We start from the raw sequence: 19,120 nt of genomic DNA, 5'->3' as shown, positions 1-19,120 counted from the left end.
ATCGGAGGCTCGAGCTGTAGGCTGATCGCTGGAACGAGATAAGGTGAGTCAGGCTGCTTGCTAATCTCCCTTTTTAGCCGATCTGGCCACCGAGGGGAGAGATGAAGGATCATCGCTGTTTGCTACAGCAGTGATCGTTCATCTGTGGGGGGTCTCTAATTGGCTACAAGGGAACATGTTCCCTTTCACCAATTAGTATTGCAGCTGTCAGTGCCGGGAGGTGCGCTCTGAAGCGCACCTGATCGTGCACAGCAGGGCTGCAAGCTAATCAGTATATCTACGTCATGGTGGCTTGGAGGGTGCCACAGATGACGTAGATATACTGTGGCAGTGGACAAAGCGGTTAAACACGCTGTAAAGCAGTGGTCCTCAAACTAAGGCCCGCAGGCCGAATGCGGCCCCCTGAGGTTTTTTTACCAGCCCCCATACACAAATTGTATTACTTATAGATGCGGTCAGCTACATTTTTAAATATTGGTGGTCCACTGGCACCACCCATCCACATGGAAGCCAGAAAGCAGTAATTCACTGGTTTCCAATCAAATTCCACATCAGGTGACACTGCTGTCCAATTGGGCTGCAGGTTGTCACCTGGTTATGCTTCACTTTCTGGCCCGCAAAGACATCATTTTATATATACTCCGGCCCCCCAGCAGTCTGAAGTATGTTGACCCGGCCCTCGACCCAAAATGTTTGGGGACCCCTGCTGTAAAGCATAGTTGCCAGCTTGTTCTGCAAGTGCTGCATCCTTTCTGCCTTCTGGTGATTTGGAAACATCTCCACCACTTTGTGCTTATACCACGGGTCATTCCCCTTAAGTTTTTTTTATACGAGGGTCCCTCAACAGGCTGGACAGCATGAAAGACGCCATCTGCACAAAGTCGGATGCCGCCATACTAGCCATCTCGTTTTGCTCTTCCTCAGTGATGTCAGGTAAGTTCTCCTCCTCCCCCCAGCCACGAACAATACCACAGGAAAGGTGAACAGCACAAGCCACCTGCGACGCCTGTTGCGTTTTTTCTTCTGCCTCCTCCTCAAAAAAACTACCTTCCTCATCTGACTCCTGTTCCCCAGATGACTCCTTCTCCTCCTCCTCCCCCCTCCTCTGTGATGCCGCAGGTGTTGATGATGCTGCATGTGATGTTTCCAAAAACTCTTCCTCCTCCTCCTGTTCCTGGTCACGCTCCTCTACAGCTTGATCCACCACTCAACGCACGGCACGCTCCAGGAAGAAAGCATATGGGACCAAGTCGCTGATGGCACCTTTACTGTGATTTACCAGGTTTGTCACCTCCTCAAATGGATACATGAGCCTGCAGGTATTACGCATGAGTGTCCAGTACTTCGGCCATAGCATTCCCAGCTCCCCAGAGCATGTCCTTTCACTGTAGTTGTACAGATACTGTTTGACGGCTTTCTCCTGTTGTAGCAGGCAGTCAAACATCAGGAGCATTGAATTCCAGCTAGTCAGGCTATCGCAAATCAAGCGCCTCACCGGCAAGTTGTTTCTCCGCTAAATATCGGCCAAGCGCGCCATGGCCATGTAGGACCACCTGAAATGCCCACACACCTTCCTGGACTGCTTCAGGACCTCCTGTAAGCTTGTGTACTTGCACACAAATCTTTATATTATGAGATTCAGCACATGTGCTATGCAGGGTACATGTGTCAACTTTCCAAAACTCAAAGCCAAAATGAGATTGTTGCCATTGTCACACACCACGTTGCCGATCTCCAGTTGGTGCGAGGTCAGCCACTGCTCCAGTGTGACTCTGAGCTTTGAGGCAAGACATGTCCAAGATGGCGTGACACCGTCATACCTGGCATGCAGCATAGGTTGTGGGGAGCTGGGGGTGTGTAGTTGGAGAAGATGTATCAGGAGGAGTAGGAGGAGAAGGAGAGGAGGTGGCAGCAGGCCTGCCTGCAAGCCGCGGAGGTGTCATTAGGACCGCTACACAGCCATGTACTCCCTGCTTACCAGCGGTCACCAGGTTGACCCAATGTGCCGTATAAGTAATGTACCTGCCCTGACCGTGCTTGGCAGACTAGGCATTCGTGGTCAGATGGACCCTTGACCCAACGTAGTGTGTGCCAGAGATGACACCACTCGCCTTTCTACATCACGGTACAGTTTGGGTATCGCCTTTTGAGAAAAGTAATTGCGGCCTGGTATCTTCCACTGCGGTGTCCCAATCACCACACATTTTCGGAAGGCCTCAGAGTCCTCCAGCTGGTATGGTAACAGCTGGCAAGATAACAGTTCCGCCAAACCAGCAGTCAGACGCCGGGCAAGGGGGTGACTGGCAGACATTGGCTTCTTCCGCTCAAAGATTTCCTTCACAGACATCTGGCTGCTGCTGTAGGCAGAGGAGCAGGAAGCGCTAAGGGGAGAGGCGGAGTGGAGGAGGGTGGCTGTGGAGGTGCAAGGGATAAAGCGGCTAAAGAAGATGCTGCACCTGAAGGAGGAAGATAAGGCGGAGGGTGGCTTTGCTTTTGTTTGCTGGTCTTCCCATTGCCGTTTGTGCTTTTTCACCATGTGCCCTCGTAAGGCAGTTGTCCCTACATGGGTCTTGGTCTTTCCATGACTCAATCTTTGATCGCTGATAGTACAGAAGGCATTGCTCTCATCTGAGGCAGACACACAAAAAAACTCCACACCGCTGAGCCCTGGAATGATGGCACTGGCCACTTGGTGGTGGCGTCAGCAGCTGACCTTGAAGAGCATGTTGGCTGGCTGTCCATAGGTGGTGATACATGCCGCCGGACACTGCCACCAGCTGTTTCTGATGATGATGAGCTCCCCCTGTATCTTTCAGCAACTCGTCTCCTCCTACTCCTCTCTGACTCCCCCTCTGAACTGTCCCCCTGTTCATCTTGTCTATTAGGATCCCACAAGACATCCATGGCAGTATCATCATTATCCTCCACAGCTTCGCTTGTATCAGACACCTCCAAAACTGCCCCAACAACTTCATCATTCTCACACCTTCGGTCCATACTGGCGCCTAACTCAGATATATGAGGTGGTGGTGTACCATACTTAGCGCTGTCATCTTGTAACAAGAATGGCTGTGAATCAGTTAATCCCCTACCAAATAACTCCTGCAAAGTGTTAAATAGGGCGGATGTGGTGCTAGTAGTAGCAATGGTGGCTGCGGAGGAAGATATGTAATGGTTCCGTGCGGAGGCTGAGGAAGATGAGATGTTCTGTGTAGTCAACTACATCCTGGGAAGCTTGGGAGTTAATGGCACGTGCCTTCTGAGCACTGTACTTTGGTCCAGGGCTGCATGAAATCACACCACCTCGACCTCGAACAGACCTGCCGGGTGGCCTGCCTCTGGCTCTGCCTCTGCCTGTTGTTTTGTCCATATTGGGGGGATGAAGTGAAAGGTATGCACTGACTTGACTAATACAATACGCGATTACACAGGTGCAGTGAAAAGGTGAATGCTGGTACAACAATGTGCGATTACACGGGTGCAGTGAAAAGGAGACTGCTGGTACAACAATGTGCGGTTACACAGGTGCAGTGAAAAGGTTGCAGTGACTGCTGGTACAACAATGTGCGGTTACACAGGTGCAGTGAACAGGTATGCAGTGACTGGTATATAAAACTGCGTGCTCTTACACGGGTGCAGTGAAAGGTATGCAGGGACTGGTATTACAAATGTGCAGCTGTCACACACACAGGTGCAGTGAACAGTTATGCAGTGACTGCTGGAATATAACACTGCATGCTGTCACGCAGGTGCTGTTAACATGAACAAGTATGCACGGTCGGACCGGTATTACAAATGTGCAGCAGTCACACACACGGGTGCAGTGAAAAGGAAGGCACTGAATGTGCTGGGCCTTGCACAGTATAGCAATTAGCAAGGGCCAGCTGCGACACACAGGCTGTATAATGCAGCGTCAGTGGCACACACATAAAAAAAAAGACTTCACAAGAACATTAGCTCTGAAAAGAGCTCATTTTGTGGTGCTTTTCAACAACAAATATCAGCCAGGAGCAAGCTACAAGAGCCTTCCGTATCTCTGCAGCAGGCTCCTCTCCCTTCTCTCTCTACTGCAGCAACACCGAGTGAGATAATGGCTGATGCAGCTGCCTTATATAGGGGGGAGGGGGCTTCAGGAGGGAGTGCAGCCTGATTGGCTGTTGTGTGTCTGCTGACTGTGATGTAGAGGGTCAAAGTTTAGCCCAATTATGTAGTACAGGGGCGGGTCAAACTCGCCATAAAGTTCGCGCTTTGACACGAACGCAATCCACTGATGTTCGCGCGAATACGTTCGCGGCCAAACCATTCGGGACAACTCTACAGCCTATCTGTCCCTTGCTGCAGCCCTGCTCCCAGCCGGTGTCCCATGGTCCCCTCCATTGAAGATGTCTTCTGCGCCTCACTCCTGTAGCTGGGAGCCAGCAGTCGCACTCCCATGTCTGGTAACTTTCTGTACAGACACAGTACCTCTACATCTGCGCGAAACGCTCCAGGCTAGGTGAGCTCAATCGCAAGCAGCATGGCCGCATGCTCTAGCAGGTGCAGAGGATGCCAACCTGGCAAGATTGTTATCTGCAACGAAGGTGACCCTGGGACACCAGCTGGAAGCGGAGCTGCGGCTAGGAACAGATAGGCTGCCATGGGTGGAAGGAATCCCAAGGTAACCACTGACCTGTCCTTTAAGAAGCGAGAGGACAGGATGGAGGATATAGCAGACAAGCAGTCCAGAACATTTGTGAAGAGGGAGTTATGGTCTAGGGCTGAGAGGTACAGTTGTTTATTGTCTGCATCAAAATATTATTGAAACCCAAATGAGTTGATTAAGTTGCCAACTGTTCATGTATATGGAAAAGAGTAGGGACAGAGCCTTGAGGTACCTCCACAGACAAAGGATGAAGAGAAGAGATCTGATCTGAGTAAGAGAAGTGTGAAGGACTGTGAATGACCTTCCAGAGAGTTGGAAAGATAACCATGAGAGAGCAAGGCCCTTTATGCCTACATTTGAAAATATCTGTAGGAGTAAGGTGTGGTCAACAGTATCAAATGCTGATGACAGATCAAGAAGGATGAGTATGGAAAAATGACCTTTGAATTTAGCTGTAATAAGATCATTGGTCACTTTAGTAAGAGCTGTTTCTGTGGAGTGGTTAGAGTGAAAGCCAGACTGGAACCGATGAAGCAGCGAGTTAGTAGATAAATAATGGCAAGGTTCAGCATGTATATGGCGTTCAAGTCATTTGGATGCAAATAGGAGAAGTCACACCTGGTGGTAGATGGCGAGTGTGGTAGGTTGTAGAGATGTTTTTTTCAGTAGTTTTGTCACAACAGCCTTTTTTAATTGGGGACGGAAAGATGCCAGTGGAGAGGGACCAGTTATATAGCGATGTTAGTACAGGCATAAAAGATGAGGAAAGCTGCAGAATGAGATGGGAGAGAATGAGATCCAAAGAACAGGTGGTTAGATGGGATTTGGAGATTATATAGAAGATGGAGAGAGAAAGTGTATGTAAAGTGTACTAATGTTAAGTGCTGTGGAAGATGTCAGCACTATATAAATATGGTTGTCTTGATGCTTTGAAATTATTATCTTAAAGAGACTCTATAACAAAAAAAGTTCCCCTGTAGGTACTCACCTCGGGAGGGGGAAGCCTCAGGGTCCCAATGAGGCTTCCCCCTCCCCTGTAGCTGCAGGCAATCCAGTGCTTGCCCCTCCGAAGCATCCCGCAATCCTGGCTCGACAAGCCTGACAAGGCTTGATATATTTACCTTCCCTGGCTCGCTCCAGTGGGGACGCTGTTGCGGCTCTCAGCATGGAGATAGGCGGAAATAGCCAATCTCTGTCGGAGGAGACTTGCGACTGTGCAGTAGAGCGACCCGACAGCAATTGGCTATTTCTGCCTATCTCCGAGTGGAGGGCCGATACTGTGCCTGTGCTGGAGCCGGGAAGGTAAAGCCGTGGGACACAGGAGGACAGGGGAAGCCTCGATAGGATCCGGAGGCTTCCCCCACCTGAGGTGAATACTTCCCAGGGGAAATTTTCATAAACTTCATAATTGCAAATGTTATTCAAAACTTTTACAGCTTCATGAAGTTCTTTAAACAGCTACACGCCACATACTCCCTGTAGTGACTTAGCAAGAAAGTTAAATTCTAACATATGTATCATTAAAGAGAAACTTTTTTTTTCTATAGATATACATATGCACAGAGGGAGATACTGGTTGCTTGGCATATGGAAACAGCTGTTATTTCCCACAATGCAACAAGGCTCACAAACAGGAAACTATCAAGACCTACATCTTGACATCACACTGTGGGAGGGGTTTTAACACAATATCAGCCATACAGATTCCCTGATGATCTATTTGAGAAAAAGTAAACATTTCTCATGGAAGAAGGGGTATCAGCTACTGATTGGGATGAAGTTAAATTCTTGGTTACGGTTCCTCTTTAATGCATTCCACAATGTATTTATGCATTTAAAGCATACCTGAACTGAACAGAACAAAGTAAAGTAGTCACCCCTTCATTTTAAATCAACTGTTCTGTGCCCCCAGCTTGCAGGAATCGTATGTTGCAATAATGTACAAGTCTTAATTAAAAACAAAACATACTAGGACCAGTGATGGTCATAATTACTACAGCTAATTATGATTAGGCAACATTTTGTGTAAATTTTGCAATAACGCCTATGCATAATTGAAAATTGTTAATTCAATTGATTTTGTATTATTTGTAATTACGCATGAATGTTTGCGTAATTTTGTACCAACTTTAGCGGTGAATAGCAAAGCCCCCATACATGCTATGTCACCAAAATTGCTACATATGTTAAGAAGAAGTAAAAAAAAAAATTCAAAAAGATCTTGTAGTTTTTGAGAAAATAGATTCTAAAAATACAAAGAAAAAAATGTTTTTTAAACTTAGAAAAATTACAGTTAAAAAAACATTTTTCTTTGCATTTTTAATTAATTGATTTTCTCAAAAACTAAAAGGTCTTTTTGAAAAAGTTACTTTTTTTAACTTGTACCCACTATTCCTTTTAACATACATTGAATGTAGCTATTTTGGTAGCAATAGAATTCATGGGGGCTTTGCTAATTGCTATTAACTGCTAAAGTTGGCACAAAATTATGAATAAATATGCTAAATTATGAATGCTTACAATTACATATGAAATGAATTACACTTTCAGTTAAAATTTCGCATTACTATTACGATGCCTAGTTGCGAATTACGAAGCATAATTACGCATAGACGTAATTTCTGTTCATCACTAACTAGGACAGTCTTTGTGGAGAAACTATCATGGGAATGTGACAGGATTACCAACTATTTTTTAATGTTAAAGCACATATTAAGTGAGAGGGACATGGAAGCTCCATATTTATTTCCTTTTAAGCAATACTAGTTGCCTGGCACAAAACGGGAAATTTGGACACAAAAAAGAAAAAATAATTCATATAGCAAAAAAGCACTTGAAAAAATATATTAATCTTTATTTCTTTATTTAATCAGGGACGTGCCCCATTAAATCAGAATGAAACCCTGCATTTCTTCTTTGCTCTAAAAAATTATTTACAGCATATTATATACTACCACCATTTTTTTTTTACTAGAACAGCATTCAATTAGTTAAACACAGGTCTTGAAGGTTCAGTGCAGAGAAATCTGGCCTCACCCAAAGTGTAGATAATGTTATCTTGTGTTTACTTTAAGGGGGACCACAGCAAAAACTGTACAATTTAAAATATGAGCAAACCTATACAAATAAGAAGTACATTTTTTTTTCCAGAGTAAAATGAGCCATAAATTACTTTCTCCTATGTTGCTGTCACTTACAGCAGGTAGTAGAAATCTGACAGAAGTGACAGGTTTTGGACTAGTCCATCTCTTTATAGGGGATTCCCAGGGATATATTTATTTTCAAAAGCACATAGGCCTAGTGCACACCGGAGCGTTTCCGCTGCTGTTTGCGATCTGCTTGCGGGTGCGGATCCGCTAGGGTAATGTATTTCAATGGGCTGGTGCACACCAGAGCGGGAGGCGTTTTGCAGAAACGCATACTCCCGGGCTGCTGCAGATTTTGGATTGCGGATGCGTTTCTGCCTCAATGTTAAGTATAGGAAAAACGCAAACCGCTATGAAAAACGGCACTTCAGAGCGGTTTGCCAGGCGTTTTTTGTTACAGTAGCTGTTCAGTAACAGCTTTACTGTAACAATACATGAAATCTACTAAACCAAAACCGCTACACAAAACCGCAAAACGCTAGCTGAAACGCTGCAGAAAAATAAGAAAAAGCGTTTCAAAATCTGCTAGCATTTTGCGGATCTGCTAGCGGTTTTTGGTGTGCACTAGGCCTTAGTGAATGGCAGTTGCTCTGTCCAACTGCCAAAAAACTGTGTAGCGAGCAGGGAAGCTGGCCAGAATCATTGTTTAAATCCTTTTTAGGGAATATCTTTATAAAGAATAAAAGCCTTGCTGAGAATGCCCTATGAAGAGATGGACTAGTCCAAAACCTGTCACTTCTGTCAGTTTTCTACTGCCGACTGTAAGTTACAGCATGATAGGAGAAAAGTAATTTATGGCTCATTTTACTCTGGGAAAAATGTACTTCTTATCTGTATATGTTTGCACATAATTTAAATTTTACAGTTTTTTGCTGTAGTGCACCTATAATTGTATCAAGTGAGGAATGTGACACCTTCTCAGAGTGTGCAGAAGCTCCTGGACACAGAGAGACACTGAAAGCATTTCTGTCTTCAATAAAACATGAATAAAACCAGTTATGAATAAAATGCAAAGGCAGCTCTCAAAGCAAAAAACTGTACTTTTGGGAACTTGTAATTTCTAAATGAATTCTAATACTTATGCACACATCAAAAACAGCATTAGACCATGGATATAAGTGTAAACATGAATATATAGCACCGAATAATCTCCATAGATACTGGTAAACCAAGGGCAGGCATATAATCAAAAAAATACTTCAAATTCGGAAAGCTGAAAATATAATGAATAAAATGACAGGAGATCAGAGAATCAGAAAAAAAAACATACCATCCAAAGCCCTGACAGAGCAACGGTGCAGCAGCCAAAATACTTCTGCGTACAAGTAAAGATAAATAATGTAACACCAACCCCAGAATGTCCACTGTCCACTGCTGTCCCTCACCAGTTCTGCAACAGCCGTTGCTCAGAGGATATGCTGTGTCAGGGCTTTGGATCTTTTTTTTTCTGATTTTCTGATTTAATAAACATTTCTATAATTGTTTCAAGTGATTTTTTTCGCTATATGGATTATTTTTACTCTTTTGTGCATTATGGCATTACTTTTTGTTGTTTGGCTCATATTCTGTGGTTCAAAGTTAATTTGGGTACCACACGGACCCCAGATTTGGGTGCCGCCATGGGCCGTGATGTGAATTACTACTATAGGGCACTCACTGAGTAATTTGGGCATTGGCTATAGCCTGAGCCCAAATTATGATAAAAACAGTGTAATAATAAGGCTGGATAGCTAGAGCAAAGTGAGATGTATTTCAGTTTAACACTGTGCCCAAATTTCCCCACACCATCTTTACATGTATGTGCCTGGCAGCCTTGCTAATCTCTTTGGTTGCAGTAGTGTGAATCACACACCTGATACAAGCATGTGGCTGCTCCAGTCGGACTTCAGTCAGAGCACCTGATCGGCATGCTTGTTCATTCCATGGCAAAAAGTAATGGGGGCAGAGGATCAGCAGGACAGCAGACAATATGCATTGTTAAATATGAAATAAATACAGTATGACAGCCTCCATACCCCTCTCACTTCCGGTGTGCTATCACATAAAAAAAATAGTTGAAAATCCTCTCACATTCCCATGATGGTTTCTCCACATTGACTGTCCTCGTATGTTTTTTTAATTAAGACTAGTACAGCATTGCAGCATACAACTCCTGCAAGCTGGGGGCACAGAATGGTAGATTTAAAATGAAAGGGAGACTACAGTATATTTGTATTCTGTTAGCAAGTATATCAAAGGCCCTGGGAGATCAATAAACACTGTATCACTTACTCTTCTATTTCAAGGGAACATAAGATGGTGTCTAAGCCTGTAATTGCAGCAGCACTTGTGCTGCTCTCTGCATGAAAATTAAAAAGAAAAAAAGAAATTAAGCCTGGACAGATAGTGACTAGAGAACAGTCAATACAGTGTACTGAAAATAAATCACTAAAATAAAATAATTAATTTTTTTGTGCAAAGTGAGAGCATATACAAGTTACATTTTGTATGTGTTACTTAGCTTATTTCTTAAGCCCAGAGCTTTTTCTGTCCTCTCCAGACTAGCAGCACTAATATATGAGTTACACGATGTACACGCTACTTGTGCTCATTGTTTTTTCTATGCATATTAGTATCACTATTTGCTGCAGGTAATTTTTCTCTGTTTTTACAGCTGCAGTAATTCCTGCAGCGCAGACAGCTCAGTATTATTATTGTCTATGTCCCTCCATTTATAATGGACTTTCTTATACACTGTGCTTTATAAGAAATAGGATGCAACCAACCTACACATAAGATTCAATTCCTCAAGGCTCAGTATGGTAAAAAAAATTAGTTCCGTTAAATACCGCATTCAGTATTTTGCACTTTTTTTTCCAAATTCTATAAGATTTCCTCGCATGTGGTAATAGTTCAGTAATATACTGAAAAAACATGCTTTAAGTGAAACCCAGATGAGAGTGATATGGAGGCTGCCATATTTAATTCCTTTTAAAAAGAAGCTGTCAGCCATACTGTCTCAAAAAAACCACATATATAAATAGATAAATACTTGCTCTACTTACATAACATATGTATTGCACAGTCCACGTTTTGATTTTAGTGATTTTTCCATAGCAAAAAAGAGAAAATCCTTCTTAGCATTTTCCATTTTGACTGTGTCTATCTTGAAGCCAATCCTGACTTAATTTCCTCCCTTCCTCTGTCTTTGTAAGCTTTGCCCGCCCTCCTCTAGTGAATTCACTGAATGCGGCAAGATGATCGGTCACCTGTTTCCTGGATTCCCAAATGCAGCAATGCTTAGTAAATTGAAGTTTTTGTACACAATAAATTCAAACTATGGCACAAAATAAGGGAAGCCCCCACCCCCCAATTCCAAGCTGCATACAACTTGTATTAAATTTGCTTGTAAGCTGGCATTATTTCATCTCATTGATCATCAATACACAGTTAAATAATTGTGATTACCTTCTGTTTAAAGAAGTTATATTTATATTAAGCATAGCATTTCGTTTTTCAAATAAGGACATTTTGGCCCCTTTAAGCTCCTTGAAGTGAACCTGAAGTGGATTTTGGGATGTAATTAACACACAGTCTGGATTTAAACATGTCCAGAGATGGAGCTGTCCTGATCTGCTGAGGTAAGGAGTTCCATAATGTAGGGGCAGCATGACAGAAGGCTCTGGGACCAAAAGTTTTCAGGTGGACTCTGGGGATGACTAGATTATTAGAACCTGTGGATCTGGGGTTGCAGGCATTGCTACGCAGCTGCAACATTTTGTTCATGTATTCAGGGCCCAGATTATGTAGTGATTTAAATCTCAGTAGGCCAATCTTGAATAGGACCTTCCATTTCATAGGTAGCCACTGTAGAGATGAACCAAACGGTTTGCCGGCGAACGGGAACCGGCGAACTTCCGTGGTTCGCCATCGTGGAGAACCGCAAACTTTTTCGGAAGTTCGGTCCGCCACTATACATCATTAGGGTCAACTTTGACCCTGTACATCACAGTCAGCAGGCACATTGTAGCCAATCAGGCTACATTCCCTCTTGGAGCCCCACCCCCTTATAAAAGGCAGGCAGTGTCAGGCTTTTCACTCACTCGTGTGCCTGCAGTAATTAGAGAAGGGAGAGCTGCTGCTGCTGCAGAGAGAGCTATAGGGAAAGCTTAGTTAGGCTCTTGTAGGCTTGTTAGCTTGCTCCTTGCTGATTCTTATTGCTAAAAAAGCACCCCTCAACAGCTCTTTTGAGAGCTAATCTTGTTCTTGTGATCTATTTTTTTGTGTGTGTGTGGGACCCACTTGCATTATATACAGCCCTGTCAGTCAGTCGCAGCTGGCCTTTGGCCCCTTGGTGGTAATTCCTACTGTGCCACTGCCAGTCAGCTGCACATTCAGTGACTACCTGTGTGTGTGACAGTCAGCTGCACATTTGTAATCCCAATCACTGCACCTGTACACTATTTCGTGCACCTACCTACCTATGTGAGCGCACGCATTGTTAATACCACCAGTCATTGCACCTGTTCACGGTAACTGTGTGTGTGTGTGACAGCTGCATATTTGTCATACCAATCACTGCAGTGCATACCTGTAACCTGTTCAGTGCACCTACTTGACCGCAAGCAGTGTAATATACCACCAGTCACTGCACCTGTTCACGGTACCTGTGTGTGACAGCTGCACATTTGTAATACCAATCACTGTAGTGCATACCTGTAACCTGTTCAGTGCACCTACTTGACCGCAAGCAGTGTAATATACCACTATTCACTGCACCTGTTCATGGTACCTGTGTGTGACAGCTGCCCATTTGTAATACCAATCACTGCAGTGCATACCTGTAACCTGTTCAGTGCACCTACTTGACCGCAAGCAGTGTAATATACCACCAGTCACTGCACCTGTTCACGGTACCTGTGTGTGACAGCTGCACATTTGTAATTCCAATCACTGCAGTGCATACCTGTAACCTGTTCAGTGCACCTATGTGAGCCCAAGCAGTGTAATATACCACCAGTCACTGCACCTTTTCACGTAATAGTAGTAGTAGTAGTACGCAACTACCTATAAATCGGCAGTGTACTACACAATAACTAAGTCATGTGCCAGACAGTGAGTGACAATTAAAGTCGGTCACACACGGTCGGACGCAATCAATAGGGTCGGCAGATGACTGTCACAGATCACAACGGATGCTGGCCTGTGAAGTAACTATTATTTATTACACAGTACAGAAGCTAATAAACTCACAGACTAGCAGTAGAAATTAACTGAACAAGTAGTAGTAGTAGTAGTAGTAGTAGTAATAGTACGCAACTAACTATAAATCGCTAGTGTACTACACAATAACTAAGTTGTGTGTCAGACAGTGAGTGACAATTAAAGTCGGTCACACACGGTCGGATGCAATCAATCAATAGGGACTGGCAGATGACTGTCACAGATCACAACAGATGCTGGCCTGTACACAGTCAGTAACTAACTATTAACTAAAACAGTACTGAAGCTAATAAACTAACAGACTACAGCAGTACAAATTAACTAAACTAGTACTAGTACACAAATCAAATTACTATCTAACTATTAAAGAGTACAATCAATGTGTTTAGGAGGTGATTAGGAAGCAAAACACTAGGTTTAGCACAAGAAGCACTTGCTCAGAGACACGCAGCAGCACTGGAGATACTCTCAGTACCGCTCAGTCATACAGCAAGGATGTGCTCCGCAAGATGGCCGCTGCCTTATATAGAGGAGGGGACGGCCAGGCTCCCCTCCTCTGATTGGTTGCTAGGGTTGCCAGGGCCTCGGCTGGAGGACTTCTGATTGGCCCAATGACGTCATCCCCGAATACCGAAGCCGAACCCACCGCATCATCCGGACGAATTTGAGTGCGCATATTCGGGAACCTTCGTATTCGAATTCGGCATGACGTGTAACCTTCGGGTTCGGCTTCGACAACCCTGAAAATCCACCCAAATTTTCGGGTAAATTCGCATTCGAGAGTCCTGATGAGCACCCCTGATTATGAGTATTCTTTTAAAGTGGACCTGAACTCTTGCACAGGACAGAAGGAAAACCTAGAGAAATGCACCCTGAATGTATTAAGAGAGTTTAGCCTGTGTAATTCCCTCTCATTTGTGTCTAATCACAAGTTGTAATTTAATCTCTCCCCTGTGTCACATGACTGCCATGGCAGAGATGGCAGATAAGCTCATTTGAAAGCACAGGATGTTAACAAAATGTCTGCTTCCATGAATCAGGAAGTAGAAACAGAACAGATGTATTTTAGGATTTGTATCAGCTGTAATAAAGAAATGTTTTTTTCTGTAAAGGTTAGGTTATTATGTTGTTGTGTATCTTTTAAGCTGGGTCTACACGTGCTGATGTATCTTATCAATTGAGCCGCTGATGCGGCTCGATTGAAAAGATCCGATAGGTCCGATCTCGCTGCGGGGACGAGCGGGTATCAAATCCGACGCAGGCGCGGATGAGCGGGTATCGAATCCAACGCACGTGCGGACGAGCGGTGACGCGGCGGGTGCGTGCGGGGATGCGGAAGAGTCGATCCGGCGGCTAATCGAGCTACCGGATCACTCCGTCTAGATGGGGCTTTAGAGCAGAGAGGAGATTCTGACTTTAGGTCCGCTTTAAACATTTTGCCAAGGCATTTTTTTTTTTACTGCAATTTTCTTTTTTTTTTAATTTTCCATTGTTTCCTGAAAGATACAAGAACTCATTATTTACTTGCCAATGAATAGGACTGCAGTGTGACTCCTGCCTGTGTTGTTAAATATGTAATGTGGGTGTTTTTAGCAAGCCGGGTTATGCAACATCCCAGCGGGAGGAATAATGTTTTGCCTTTTCACAGTTTATCCGATTCGTATCACAAACACACTAATTAAGTAAGAATGGCTGAACTTGTTTTCTTCCTTACATGTTAAATGTAAAATATAGATGTGTAAAATTTACACAGTCGCACCTTGCCTCCTATTTTCATCTTATTGGCAATGTTTTTTCTCCTTTATCTAGACGCATGTGAACGTTTCAGCTGAGATTTGTTTTAAAGCCCTATTTGCATCCATAATGACAATTTAGATCCCCCACAGCCAATACGATCAATCCTGATCATCTACAAATCTAAACTGTGTACAGGTCTATCCCAGTGTCACTGGCCTCCTCTTTAGCAATATCCTCTTCATTAGACATCTCAAATGATTCCGGGCTGCTGGTTAATCTCTGGTGTACAAGCTGCAGTTAACCCAAAGAAGGCACAGATGATGAACATATATGAGCCTGTTTGGATCATAAATATTCATAGTTTGTAAACATTACAAATGAAGCTTTCAGTGAAATTGAAAGGGGGGCTTTAGACTCACTGCATTGAAAAATGGGTATTCCATGGATAAGCCCTGTGTGCTGTCGTTCTTTTTCTGCCTACAATGGTGCACATTTGAATTTCTTGAGGGCCACATAATATGGCAAGGAGGGCCGCATTCGGCCCGCGGGCCTTGTGTTTGACACCTGTGCTGTAGACTATTCCAATGAGAGTCTGCAAACTGTAATCCAGGAAACATGTATTCATTTGACCAATAACCACTGATCATTTTGGGGTCACATGGTCATTTGGGCGCAGAGATCGTCAGGTGTCTATCTAATTGATACCTGTGTAAATTATGAGCAATCAGGCACCTAGGTGGTGATTTGGGTGCTGATCTGCATAGCAGCCGATCGGCTACTACATAGGATTTAATGGGTGTAGACAATTGGCTACAACTATTGGTCATTTGGACAACGGGATAAGTGTTAGAAATTAAGGGAGGTGGTTAGGGCTTGGCATTAGAGGAGGGGGTTAGTGTTAGACACTAGGAGCGGAAGATTCATGGGAAAATGGGGGTCAGGTTAGTCACTTATCGGTAATGTAAGTTACTAATAATTTTACTAGCAGCCTTACCCAGTGCCCAACTCACTCGGTGACACACACTGCATGGGTACCCCTTTGCTTAAAGTGAGCCTGAACCCAATTTAAAATAAAAAAAGATACTCACCCATGGAGAGGGAAGGCTCTGGGTCCTATAGAGCCTTCCCGTTCCTCTCACGGTCCCCTTGTTCCAGCGCTGTCTCCCCTATTAGCAGTCTCCACCAATGGGTTGGAGACTGCTCTCTTCTGCCGCAGGAGGCTTTGGTAGTCTTTGGCAGGGGCGCTGCCAGCATACAGGTGAGCCACGCCCCTGCTTGGGGCCTCACAAGTAGGGGGGCCTTGTTCTCCTGCTGGCGGGAGAGCGGCAGGAGGGTGGGTGCATTGGCGGGGGCCGGGGGGAGCGACCAGAGCAAAGTTTCAACTCACCTGGCTTCCTCCGCACACAGCCTCTATCTTCTCCCTGTCCCAGCGTGCGGCATCTGTTGCTATGGTAACAGTGTTCCCTGTGATGACGTAACCGCATGTCATCACAGGGGGAGCTCTTACCGATGCGACAGACACCTCACGCCGGGACAGGAAGAAGATAGAGGCTTTGTGTGGAGGAAGTCAGGTGAGTTGAAACCTCTCTCTGCCTGCACCCCCCGCCCTATGCTGCCTGAAGACACCTACCTATCTAACCTATACTGGGGGCAGGCATCTACCTAACCTATACTGAGGGATACCTACCTATCTAATCTATACTGGGGGCATCTACCTATCTAACCTATACTGAGGGGTACCTACCTATCTAATCTATACTGGGGCATCTACCTATCTAACCTATACTGAGGGGTACCTACCTATCTAACCTATACTGTGTGCACCTACCTATCTAACCTAAACTGGGGCATCTACCTATTTAACCTACACTGTGGGCACTTACCTATCTAGCATATATTGCGGGCAACTACCTATCTAAACTATACTGCGGGCACCTACCTATCTAACCTATACTGGGGGCGACTATACAGGTTACCTATACTGGGGACACCTATAACTGTTTCCACATGTGGGGGCGGTGCACTTTACGCCCTTGCCCTGGGTGCAATTTAGTCTAGAAACGGCTAGTATTTGGCTCCTCCCACATCATGTTTTGCTCACGCCCATTTCCCACACCACTTTGTTTTGTAGTGGGGCTGCCCCTTTTTTCTTGTTTCATGGATGGGGGCCTCAAGTTATGGACTGCATGGGGCCACCAAAACCTTAGCTGTGCCCCTGGTCTTAAGGAGCCTGTGTGCTCCTGAAGATGGGTGGCTCCATAGTGCACATGCACGAGCGTGCTCTCTCGCGCATGTGCAGTATGTAGACACCCATCTTCGGCAGCACTCACGCTTCCAAAGACTTCAGAAACCTCCTGTGGTGGGAGATTTGACCAGGGTAGAAAGCACTGGGACAAGGGGACCATGAGAAGAACGGGAAGGCCCTTTAGGACCCAGAGACTTACCCTCCTTAAGTAAGAAACTTTTTTTATTTTATATTGGCTTCAGGTTTGCTTTAAGATGCCACACAGAAGACAATACAATTTGCATAGCCTAGTTAGGTCAAATGGTTATTGGAAATTCAGTTCACACTAGGTCTGAGCCTTGCATTTTTGCAGAATGGGCAGCAGACAAATGGACTGGCTGAAGACTGCAATGTGCTACAGGGGCTATTTAAGTTTTTCCTCTAAGGCTGGGAGCATACATAATGTAGCTGAAAGGCTACGTTTTATGTCATGTTTTATGTTAATGTTGTGTGCGTTTTTGCTGTGTTTGTACTGTGTTTTTAGTGCATTTGCAATGCATTTTTCAAGTGTTTTGCGTGCGTTTCAACGTGTTTGCAGGTTCGCATATACAAAACACATATGCATTTTGTATGTGTTTTCCATGCCTTTTTATATTTCTATTTATGCAAGTCACTAGGAAGACAACAGGAAGCGGAAGTACAGGAAAACATTTTTTGTGGGGGAAACGCATATAAAAACACATGGAAAACGCATGAAAAACACATACCATTGCGTTCCCATTGACTTTCATTATGTACGTTTTTGATGCATCTATGAATATATTATGCACCAAAACCAGCGTTTTTCAATATGCAGGTTTGAAAACGCATATAAAACGCATAAGCATAAAATTATTTATGTTAGCTAACGTCTATATTAGATCATGTGTATTAATCAGTTTATCTATAAGGTATATTTGTATGTGTAGTACTCGTATAGTTATGTCTACCCCGTATATATATTAACACTGACCATCCTGCATTTCAGCTGTGTTTTTTTTTCTTTTTTTAAGCCCAATTAAAACGACATGTCTAACATTTCACTGGTAAAAGCAGAACAGCAAAGTAGACTAGCAAAAAGGAAGCAAATAGCAATTAGAAAGATGTCCAATTGCTAGCACAAAAATCAATTCATCACCTTGCCCATTAATGATCTCATTGGATTGCAAGCTTCTATGGTCATAAATGATTTAAGAAAGCATCAATCAGCATTACATTTCAACCCACAAGTTGAGGAATTGAAAGGGAAATAAAATTATGGATCCTGAGTTTATCCTGTTTGCAGCTTGATATACGGAAAAAGTATCTTTTCAGCTATAAATCATGCCACTGACCTATAAAAAATCAACTTGAGTCAAATAAGGTCAGAACAGGTAACATTAAGGCGAACCTGAGCTGAAGCACGGATTTAAAATCGAACACTTACAACTATAGAGGGAAGTCTCAGGATCATAATGAGACTTCCCTCGGTTGTTCCAAGCCTCCCGTTGCTGAGCGTGTCCCCCCTTCACATCGGAGCCACAGAGCTCCTCTTCCTGGTTTAAGTACTGCCAATGGCCATGCAAGCCTGCTTGCGCATGCGCTGTAGCATGGAGCCCACGGCCCTGTGTTACTGCGCATGTGTGGGCGGGCTCAGTCAGCCATTGTGCGCACTTAAACCAGATCATGGATCATGCGGCAACGCACTGCAAAGTTTGTAGCAGGCTTGCATTGATTTCACAACTTGTACTGTATATGCCCCTGGATCATCAGGAGATAGCACTATCTCATTGCACACCAGGATGTAAGGAAGATGCACAGAGCTCGAGAATAAAAACTGTGTGCAGCAAAGCAGCTTCGAAGCAGGCAAGATCATTTATTTTCACATGGGGCCTTATCGCTCCCCAAGTCCTGCCGCCCTTCTGCCCTTCCACTTTTGCAGCTCCCAAGGCCATGGCCTTTGTGTCTAAGCCATGCTGGGTTGGTTGGATTTTATTTCCTAGTTCAGCAATCCTCTTAGGGGAAACAGCCAAATCCTAGTGTGGGTAGCTTTGCTTACCTTAGCACCTGTCTCATGGCGAAGATTAATCAACATGCTCATGGATGTGATGAATAATTTTGCACACTTCTGTGCCAACTTTTGCTGTTAAA

Source organism: Hyperolius riggenbachi, chromosome 7 (assembly GCF_040937935.1).
Source record: "Hyperolius riggenbachi isolate aHypRig1 chromosome 7, aHypRig1.pri, whole genome shotgun sequence".
Taxonomy (NCBI): domain Eukaryota; kingdom Metazoa; phylum Chordata; class Amphibia; order Anura; family Hyperoliidae; genus Hyperolius; species Hyperolius riggenbachi.
This window is presented reverse-complemented; position numbering follows the sequence as displayed.